Source organism: Hyaena hyaena, unplaced genomic scaffold (genome assembly GCF_003009895.1).
Source record: "Hyaena hyaena isolate Hyena2069 unplaced genomic scaffold, ASM300989v1 scaffold_1288, whole genome shotgun sequence".
Classification (NCBI taxonomy): Eukaryota; Metazoa; Chordata; class Mammalia; order Carnivora; family Hyaenidae; genus Hyaena; species Hyaena hyaena.
The window spans coordinates 385957-394409 of NW_024081913.1; the positions used below are offsets into that span (position 1 = coordinate 385957).

An 8453-nucleotide genomic window follows, 5' to 3' on the forward strand; every position below is an offset into this window, starting at 1 on the left:
TTGAGATTGCTAAACCAGAATCTTGCCTATGTATAGTGAGAATTCATCTAAAGGTAACACTAATTTTAATATGCCACCCCAATCATCATGCTCTATTTCCCAAGCAGGTCTGTATCATTAGAGAAAAAGAAAAAAGATATTAATTGGCTCCTTCTACAGTTTATCTGTTTATTTTCTGTCAACAAAGGGTAAGAGATCAGAAATCACTTTTTAACATTTTGCTTCTGCATGGCATTTATTAAAAATTCTCCTCCAATAGCTTCCAGTATTTTTCCTAGGCTAATCGTCCCTTTTCACATTTTTGTGTGTGTGTGTTTGTTTTTCCTATATGTTTCTACCATGCATTTATCCAGATGTTTTGGTTTGCATTAATAGCTCTTCCTTCAAAGAGAAAATATTTCTTACAAAGTATATTTTCATATTCAGCACTAGAGAAATAAACTAACCAACTCTGTGACAAACCACACAGACTAGACTAATATACCCTGTCAATGAAATTAAAAAATCGTCATATTATCAGACCCATCTCTAATTACAAAGATTTCTTCTGAGAACCTAATGTTTCTTAGAGAACTATCATCTCCTCTTGTATTTTCAATAAATCTCAGATGTATCTTTAGCTGCATATAATTATGTGACTTCTTAAAGTGTATGAAACAGAATCCAGATGAATTAAGTCTCTTAAAGCATAATGATACAAGAGCAAAGTGCTGAGAGGGTCCCTTATGGTACCTACCATGACAACCACCATCTTTTAATGTTGAAATCTGGCTTTTTGAAAGTAGCTACTTTTCAGTTCCATGGGGTGAAACCCAATTTGTATCACTGGCTGCTGTGCTGTGAAGGAGAATTTCAATGCCCTGTTGAGTACTAAGTCTTTTTGTTAGTTTGTTTGCTTGTTTGTAGAATAATCTTTAGACTGACATAATGACACATGCCATAAAATTTCTGAATTGAACATTTTGTTTCCCTCTGGAAATGATGAGATTGGAAGAAAAAAATATCTAGTGTAAAATGAATATAAAACAGGCAGGTCTTTTCGGCAATCAAGGGTATACAGATCTAATATTGCAGACTATGAAGGTATATCCAAAAAGAAATTTAAAAGCCCTGTCTTGATATTATGGAAGAAAGTGCTGCTGTTTGGTAAGAATATAAATAACTTGAGAGAAAGAACAGAAAAGTAAACATTCTAGGAAAAGTGGACATTTTCTGAGCATTAAGCTAATTTTAAAATCATAACAGTTATTTAAAAGAAGCAATTAAAAATAATTACTAGAAATCAAAAAGATTGAGATAAAAACTTACTCAAAGATTCCATTAAAATATTTTTTGTGTTTATTTATTTTTGTGAAAGAGAGAGACAGAACGTGAGTGGAGGAGGCACTGAGAGAGAGGGAGACAGAATCCAAAGCAGGCTTCAGGCTCTGAGCTGTCAGCACAGACCCCGAGGCAGGGCTCGAACTCATGAGGGGCAAAAGCATGACGCGAGCTAAAGTCAGACACTTAACTGATTAAGCCACCCAGGTGCCCTCTGAGATCCCATTATTTAAAAAAATTTTAAAAAACTTTAAAAAATCCATGCACATATAAATAAATGTTAAAATTTTAATATTTGAGTATAATGAGCTCAAACATATTATACATGGTGGTTGTGTTTGATTTTAGAGATGGTAGATAAGAGAAATGAAGCTTTTACTTTATAATTTAGTCTTTGCTCTTCCTTGATTTTTTTGAAGATGAGTGATGGTTTCAATGTCTTACAAATCTTTGCTACATATAAAATAATAATTACATGTTATAGAAATGTAATATCACATAAAAAATATAGTGGGATTTATTTCCTAAAATTTTCTTTGAAAATGTATGTGATTATTGTAAATTACATATACATTTGTATTTATATAAAGATATCTTATTTGATTATCTTTTTCAAATATGTATGCCTTTGTAAGCATAATCTGTTTTCTCTATTAAATGCTATCAAATTGAATTCTAATTTTTCTAAAATATATATCTATATTTGTTTTATTATTTTATTTATTGGCTGTCTTACCACTAGAGTTATAATTATATTTACTATTTTTTGTTGTTCTATTACTCACTGACAGCTAGGTTTTTGTAACCTAGTTTTATTTATTTATGTATGTATGTATGTATTTATTTTTAATACAATTTATTATCAGGTTGGTTAACACAGTATATACAATGTGACCTTGGTTTCCAGGGTAGATTCCAGTGATTTATCACTTACGTGCAACACTGAGTGCTCATCCCAACAAGTGCCCTCCTCATTCCCCATTGCCCATTTTCCCCTCTTCCCCACCCCCCTCATCAACCCTCAGTTCTCTTTTTCTCTTATGTTTTGCCTCCCTCCCTGTCTGTTTGTAACTATTTTTTCCCCTTTCCTCCCTCCATAGTCTCTTGTTAAGTTTCTCAAATTCCACATGTGAGTGAAAACATATGATAGCCACCTTTCTCTGACTTACATATTTCACTTAGCAGAATACTCTCCAGTACCGTCCATCTTGCTGCAAATGGCAGGATTTTTAAGCTAGTTGTAGAATTTGTGTCTTCTAACTGGACAATTTAATCCATTTAAATTCACTTTTACGATTTGATTTTTTTATTTCACTACTATCATTTTCTATTGTTTATTTTCTTAATGCTATATGTATTTATTTCATTTTCTCTATTGCAGTTATTAGTTGTTCTTGTATATTATTCTTCTTGTTTGTGTTAGTTTAATCAAATTAATGCTTAAATAAAAATTGTCTACCAGTACCAAGGAATAAACAAGTTACAATTATTTGTATTATTTTTTATTTAAGGGATTTACATGTGTTATTTTATTTAATCCATATTTCTTTTAAATTTATTTAAATTCAAGTTAGTTAACATGCAGAGTAATATTGGTTTCACGGGCAGAACTCAATGAATTATCTCTTACCAATGACACTCGGGGCTGATCCCAACAAAAGCCCACTTAATGCTTTCACCGCCCACCCCCAACCACTCCCCTCCAGCAACCCTCAGTTTGTTCTCTGTATTTAAGAGTCTCTCATAGTTTGCCTCCCTCTCTGTTTGAATCTTATTTTTCCTTCCCTCACCCATGTTCATCTATTTTGTTTTTTAAATTACACATATGAGTAAAATCACGTGATATTTGTCTTTCTGACTTATTTCACTTAACATGATACACTCAAGTTCCATCTATGTTGTTGTAAATGGTAAGACTTCATTCTTTTTGATAGCCAGGTAGTATTCCATCAACTTATGAATGAGATTATTTTTGTTGTTTATTTTTTATTTGAAACACCCTTCTCATTCACACTCATAAATGTAATACAATTTTATGCAATCAGTTTATTTTTAAAAAATTAGCATCTGGGGCGCCGGGATGGCTAAGTCACTTAAGCACCCGACTTCTGCCCAGGTCATAATCTCATGACTTGTGAGTTACAGCCCTGTGTCTGGCTCTGTGCTGACAGCCCAGAGCATGGAGCCTGTGTCTCCTTCTCTCTCTCTGCCCCTCCTGAGCTCATGCTCTGGCTCTCTCTCTGTCTCTCTCTCAAAGTAAGCAAAAAAAAAAAAAAAATTTTTTTTAAACTTAACATCATTTATTTTCCAGAAATGAGTATTTGCCTTAATTGTCTTATTTGAAGCCATGATCATAACAGGCATTATACTTACTCCTTTACTACTATGAAATTTCCTTCTTGAGTCCTGGGTTTTGAATAGTTTCTTAAAGATTAATGTTTGTTCCATTGATCAAACCTATCTCCTTAACAAGATCACCTCTAGAAAATGGGAGTTCCCAGAAGACTGTCTGTACCTTTAAGTCTTTTCCATCCCAGGAAGCATAATGGGAACACAAATTGTTTAAGTAATGCCAGACTGACTATAGGTTTCATACCTTTTTTTTTTTTTGAGCCTTGGAATTACACATACCCTTCCATTTCTAATTATGTTGCTTTTTATTAATCCTGTCTAAAATTTGGTGAACAATTTTGATTAATTGCATATTTGTTCTCTATTTCTCTTCTTTTCTCTCTCTCTCTCTCTCCGTTCTCTCTCCCTTCTCTCTCCCATCATTCCTCTCTCTAATTTATCTATATATTTCCTTCATATTCTGAATTTCTAACATTTGCTCTTTTCAAGAAACCAAAGAAAAAATTGTTCTTTTTTTCTCTAGCCAGTAATAGTCCTGTACAAACTGCAAATCGAATATGAATTATTTTTCTGCTTCAATTTCTTTCCTATTTCTGTTATCTCAGTGTTAATATCTGCCTCTAAAATAGCTATCCTTTTATTTTGGCTTTCTGCTATTATTTCATACAAATCATTCCTATTTGCATCTTTTTTCTTAAGCAATCCGGCGGTTTTAGGTATATATTTTTCTGATTCTATTAGTAGGTCCTTGTGAAGGTTGTGCTCCTCTGACTCTATCCAGCACTAGCATTTGGTGCATATATAAAGTGGCTGCAAGCCCTTAATACCATTTTCCCGGATGCTCTCTGCTTCCTCCTCCATAAAACAAAACTCCCAAGCCATTTGGGTGGGACTACACTTTAATTTAAATGTGACACATAACAAATTTCTGTGTAATACAAGTGTTCTGGGAAAATTTTGGTGTTTACCTTTCCTTTGGTGTTTTGCTCTGAATAGGTTACACACGTGTGTTAAAAACTAGACACACATCCCGACTTTTCCAACTGTGTTTCCTGTTTGCTGTTTTCCTGCTTGCAGGTTGGGGATTGGGGATAAAATAAAAATACTTCCTTCTACTTTTTTTTAATTTACCATCAAGATTTTGTTCACACGACATTTATTTGGATCACAGCTACCAGTTTTTCTTGTCAATAGAGTGAATTTTTCATAAAATTAGGTTTGGAAGCTAGGAGTTGGTAAAGTAGAAAAGTTAAGAATATGAGTGCTTAATTCAGGATTGTGCTTATCACTCCCTTCCCATCAATTAAAAAAGTATGTAATCTAGAAAATTTGCTAACCTTTTTACCAAGGGACTGTGGGATAGTAAAGAGCACAAGATTTGAATCAGAGACTTGAGTTCAAGACTTGGTTCTGAATATATTTGCAATATGACTTCAGATTAACACCTAAACTTAATGACCTTCATTATGTTCTTTTTCTCTCTAATAGAAATGTGCATTTTTATAGCAGAAAATCAAAAAGTATTTAGCAGGTATTAACACTCAAACTTAGCTAATAATAAGCTTAGATTGGTTATGTAATATTGTACAGCTTCGTATATATTTTAATGGAGTATTTGAAGAAAGCTTGATATATATGGCCAGTGGATCACTATTTCAAGAGAGGAGCTAAGAGTCATGTATAGTGGCATGCTTTAATTTATTTTAATATCATCATGCTGTATCATGTTCAAATGAAACAATTTTATAAGTGATCAGATAAACTCAAATATGAACATATGAATTGAGTTTTCTTCATAAAATACTGCATGGATAAATGTGATATATATTTTAATAATCTTACACAAACATTAACGTTCATTAATAAGTATTTCTTGAAACTCTGATTAAGTTATATAGTAGTGAATTAACAGGAGGGAATAAGTATAGAAGATTTAAAACATATTAACACATATCATATTTTAACCGCAGTATTTTGAATTGTGAGTGTATATATGTATAGGGGTTATATGTATGTGTGTATGTAGATTTTTTGAAAACAAGGAATACCGAGAGAAAATAATTAAAATATATATTATTTATTAGGAGAAAAACAGCAGTAAATACTTTAACCTAAATATAACTCAATATACCTTAAGGTTTTGTGGATATATTTAGTATGAAGACAAGAATATGAAATCATATTTTGTACCTGTTATATTTGTAGAGGTTTTATGTTTGAAATTGGGTAAATCATTTTAGGGTTTTTATAGCTTACTGGTATATTTGCCAGAGTTACCTTAGTAGTAGATTGTAATGGAACGCATTTCTTCCAAGCCTGAAGGTTGAAATCCCAGTAGCTGTAACCAGGTATATGTTCTGTCCTTTTAGATGTTGACAAAGATGCCATGCCAATTGCATCATCAGTCAGCAACAAATAATAAATATGGTAATAAATACTTATTTTTACTGAAAATCGATTCTTTATTAAAATGACTTCTGTCTAGGGTCACCTGGTTGGCTTCGTTAGTTAAGTGGCTGATTTCGGCTCAGTTCATGATCTCATGGTTCATGTGTTCAAGTCACAGTTTGGGCTCTGTGCTGACAGCTCAGAGCCTGGAGCCTGCGTTAGATTGTGTGCTCCCTCTCTCTCTCTGCCACTCCCCTGGTCTTGCTGTCTCTTTCTGTATCTGAAAAATAAATAAACGTTAAAAAATTTAAACATGTTCCACCTTTCAGAAAAAACTTGAAAAAAGACTATCTATATGCAAGTATGCATGTATGTATGCATATATGTATATATATGCATGTGTATAGTTATATACACTAGCTTTTGTGTAAATATAAAGAACATGTGGAAGTCCCAGTGAAGAAATGTTCAAGGCTATACCTTCTGTCCTAGTCCCAGATCCTGTAAAGGTGAACTCACTGGGCCGGCTGGGGAAAGGAAGAAAGTTTGTTACAAAAGGAATTGTCTGAGGGAGCATAGCATTTCTAGACATGGGAAGGAGAGAAATAATCCCTTGAGGAAAGTCATTACATTTCTGTTCCCATCTGAAGAAAGACAATTATAATGGATTCCAACTCTCAGAGGATATCAAAAAGGAAATTTTAAGTCATTTTTTAAGCAACCAGCTGTTCAAATTAGCATACAATCATTTCAGCCTTACAAAATAAAGTTTTAACTTTCAAATAAAAAAGAACATATTGAAGGCATATGATGTAATATTATTCCATCTCTCCACCCCACCTACCTGTACACTATTTTGTTTATCTCATATTTTTATGATATCAAATTACCTCTGATACTACTTCAGGTTAGTTTGATGGTATTGCCATAAAATAAGTTTTTTGAATGTTTAAACCTATCCCTATCTTTTTAAAATTAATGCCAACTACTAATTTACTTCAAGTCACATAAAATAACTGTGAATTTTCCAGTAATTTTTCATTTTTGCTGAAAACAAATACTAAAATCAAGGAGGTGGTTACTAATTTAGCTATCTTTGTATCTCATAATGAACTTAATGACACAAATTACTTTAAATATGATTATGAAAAATCACTCTAGTGATGTAAATTGTATAGAGCAGAATATATTTAGGTTAGAGAAATAATAATTTCTCATGACTTGTTAGAAAGACAAAAGCAGTAGTAAAATCCTAGAAGGAAGATCATGAGCACACAGGGGACCTTATGAGAGTGATGCAGCCAAGTTGATGTGGCTTACAAAGATGCTTCTCCATGGGGATTATTGATGACAATAACTCTTTGTTATAGCATATTCATTTCTAGCATATCTATCCCTGGAGTCCTGCAGCAAGGAAAAGAAAGTTTACATTATAATTGTCCTGATGACAAATATAAATGAAAAAAAAAAAACAGATTTTTAACTGCTTCTAGGGGGAAGATTTCTTTTTACATGGTGATCATGAGTGTGTACTTTTTCTCTAACCTCAGCTTTCACTCATAGTGAACGGAAGGAAATAAACTCAGTATAGCACTTGGTGTGGACAGAGATCAATGTGGCTACCTCACCTCCGGCAATAGTGACAGTATGATACCTAAGAAAGACCTTTGTTTTCAAAATGCTGATTCTAAAGGGTTTTTTTTTTTAATGTTTATTCATTTTGAGAGAGGGAGAGAGAGAGAGAACACACATATGCAAGCAGAGGAGGGGCAGAGAGAGAGAGAGAGAGAGAATCTGAGGCAGGCTCCATACTGTCAGCTTGGAGCCCTACATGGAGCCCACGCTCATGAACCATGAGATTATGACCTGACCCAAACTCAGAAGTGAGATCCTTACCCAACTGAACCACCCAGGCTCCCCAAAATGCTAATTCTGCAACACAACTGTTGGGCACATAATCAAACAAAGATTTAAAGAAGCAGTTATCTAAAGAAAATCTCCAGAGAAAGTATATATCACTAACCATGCCTTAACATCCTTTTGTTACTCAGTAAAAAGATTCTGAAAGGGATATCCAGTTTCTAGGAGATCTCTCAATAAGAAATTCAAAACTTAGATTATATAGTTCTCAATTGATATTGATATTAGAGTGTCAATATTGAACATATTAAAGCCAAAAATTTAACTGAATAAATAAATCATGACGCCTTCACCATTTCATTGGTGACTCAGAAGAAGAGAAAATGGTTTCAATCAATATTTTTGTAAGTTCAGGACCTCCGGGGTGGCACTGTTGGTTAAACATCCAGCTTTGGCTCAGGTCATGATCTCACAGTCCGTGTTCGAGCCCTGCGTTATGCTCTGTGTTGACAGCTCAGAGCTTGGAGCCTGCT

The 8453-nt window shown here is 33.5% G+C and overlaps 1 non-coding gene across 1 annotated transcript; it reads left to right on the top strand.

Moving 5' to 3' along the window:
- The first annotated feature begins 6511 nt into the window (after window positions 1-6511).
- On the top strand, window positions 6512-6634 carry LOC120224889. Its single transcript, XR_005526695.1, has one exon. It is a non-coding gene; the product is annotated as a small nucleolar RNA SNORD22 (small nucleolar RNA).
- The last annotated feature ends 1819 nt before the right edge of the window (window positions 6635-8453 follow it).